The sequence below is a fragment of the Hevea brasiliensis genome, chromosome 9, assembly GCF_030052815.1.
Source record: "Hevea brasiliensis isolate MT/VB/25A 57/8 chromosome 9, ASM3005281v1, whole genome shotgun sequence".
In the NCBI taxonomy this organism is placed as follows: Eukaryota; Viridiplantae; Streptophyta; class Magnoliopsida; order Malpighiales; family Euphorbiaceae; genus Hevea; species Hevea brasiliensis.
In genome coordinates, this window is record NC_079501.1 from 95,017,406 (window position 1) to 95,020,032 (window position 2,627).

Below are 2,627 nucleotides of genomic sequence, written 5' to 3' on the forward strand. Positions count from 1 at the left end.
AACTTATGCGATCCACTTATCTGATCCATAAAGAGTTCATTAATGAGTCGTGAAGATTCCCTTAATGTATTCCTCCTAGAACATACTATTTTAGGGCTCCATGTCAGAAAAATGCTATAAATAGTCCCATTTTCTCATTTTAGAGGGGGAGAAAAAGGAGCAAAGGAAGAAAGGAGGAGGCTAAGCAGAATTTGAGGAGTCATTTCACCTTCCACACCATTTTCAACTAAGATTTGCAGATTTCTTTCTTTCTTTACACTTTTCTACATTTCTAGTGTTTAATTACTTACTTCTTAGCTTAGATTAAAGCTTTATTTCCATTTAAACTCATCATATCTTGTAAGCATTATGGATAGTGAGTAGTTTACTTTTGATTCTGGAGTAAGGGTTGTAATATTTGAGATATTTTGTGGATTTTGATTGGGTAATCTATATTTTGTGGTCTTAATGAGTTTTATTCATTTCTTGTATGCTTAATGACATGCTTAATGTAGGATCCCATTGAGTAATGTTCTTAATCCATGGTTGAAGCACCGAAAGGAGAAGGCCTTGTGATAGATAATCAGGAAATTGGACTTAATTAACTTAGACCTAGAAATAGGCTAAGGATTAAGAGGATTCATAGATTAATTAAAGAACTTAATGGGTCTTAATTAATTCTAACTCCACGAAAGTAGGATTAGTTTGATTAAGGCACTCTTTGTCTCACTCGAAAGGGAATTCAAAGGATTTAAGAATTAATCTCCTTAAAACCCATTAGTATCACAAGATTGGATAACCAATTTAAAATCCCAAAATAGCTCGAATATGAAATCCGAACTCGGAATCGCCTTTTACCATTGTTAATTTCTAATCGAATTTAATCATTTGCCAATTTAAATATTGCCATATTTGAACTTGCTTATTTCTATTTGATGCAATTTTAGTTTAATTAATACATTGTTGAATAGAATATTAATTTTGCACATTTAGATTTCACACCCCATTACCCATTAATTCATCATTTTAATCTCGTAAATACTTCAATTTAGTCAACTTTTATATCGAAAATTCAATCATTAACACAACTCCTCGTGGGATCGATATTTTTCTATACTACTTGTACGACCCGTGCACTTGCGGTTGGGACGCATCAAGTTTTTGGCGCCGTTGCCGGGGAGTTGTTTGTTTAAGATTGAATTCTTGATTATTTTAGTTGTTTTTAGTTTTATCTTTGTTATCTTTTCATTTTGTGTTTGTTTGTTCTTTTTCAGGTACTTTAATCTTTTATGAGAAGAGCTAGAAGCTCAAGTGACACAACCTTACTTTTCAATCCTGAAATTGAGAAATTTTGCAAGGCCAACAAGAAAGAAACCAGAAAAAGGAAGGAAGCTGAGAGAGAAACCGAAATTGAAGCAAATATGGCTGATGAAAGATTTAGAATTGGTGTTGGTAATGCTGGAAATGGTCAAAACAATGAAAATGAAGCCCAAGGAGAAGAAGTTGTTAATGCAAACGTGCCTAGGGGAAGTATGATGGATCATGCTTTTCCTCGTTTTGATGACTTGAGAGAGAGCATAGCAAGACCAAGGATTGATGCGAATACAAAATGGATTTTGGAGTTCTTCAAATGATCCAAAACTCTCAATTTGGAGGACATCCTTCTGAAAATCCACACACACACCTGAAGAAGTTTGCTATGATTTGCGACATGCAAAAACAACCTGGAGTGTCTGATGATGCAGCAAGATTGAAGCTATTCCCATTCTCTTTGAAAGATAGAGCATTGGATTGGCTTGATTCTTTACCTCACAACTCCATTACAAATTGGGAGCAACTAACTGATGCATTTCTTGCACAATATTTTCCACCTGGAAAAACTCAAGAGCTGAGGACTCAAATGACATCTTTCAGACCAAGAGAAGATGAAACTCTCTATGAATCATGGATGAGATGGAAGGAATTGGAAAGATTATGCCCACATCATGCCATTCCAAAATGGATGATAAATCAGAATTTCTACACAAATGTCACTCCTGCAATCAGAGGAATTATTGATGCTCAAACAGGAGGAGAATTCATCATTAAGCATGAAGATGAAGCTTATGAGTTATTAGAGAAAATTGCAAAGAATACTCATCTTTGGAGTAGTCCAAGAGGACCAGCTCCAACTCAGAAAAGGCAAGCTGCTGGGATGTATGATCTTGATCCATTCAACATGATTAATGCAAAGTTTGATGCACTTACAAATGTCCTTGCTAAGAAGATGGAAGATTTGAGTATGTTGGTTAGTTCAACATCATCAGCTGGAAGTTCACAACAAGTGGCTTATGCAGAGGAAACTACCAGCTGTGGAGTAGATTATGGAGAACAAGCGGCATATGTTGGTAATTATGGAAACAAGCAAATGGGGAATCCTTATTCTCAAACTTATAATCCAAATTGGAGGAATCATCCCAACTTTTCATGGGGCAATCAGCAAAATCAAGTTCAAAATCAGAATTTTCAACCACAACAGCAAAGTCAAGTTCCATATCAGCAAAATAGGCAACCATTGCCCAATTTTCAGCAGAAAAATATGAACCCCCCACCAAAACAGCAAGAACGAAATTCCACCACTGAAGCTTTATTGCAACAGATTCTTGCCA

The 2,627-nt window shown here is 35.6% G+C and overlaps 1 non-coding gene across 1 annotated transcript; it reads right to left on the reverse strand.

The window, feature by feature from the left end:
• Positions 1 to 1,864: 1,864 nt before the first annotated feature.
• On the reverse strand, positions 1,865 to 1,971 carry LOC131183676 (small nucleolar RNA R71). The gene has a single exon (XR_009151715.1). It is a non-coding gene; the product is annotated as a small nucleolar RNA R71 (small nucleolar RNA).
• Between the last annotated feature and the right edge of the window lie 656 nt (positions 1,972 to 2,627).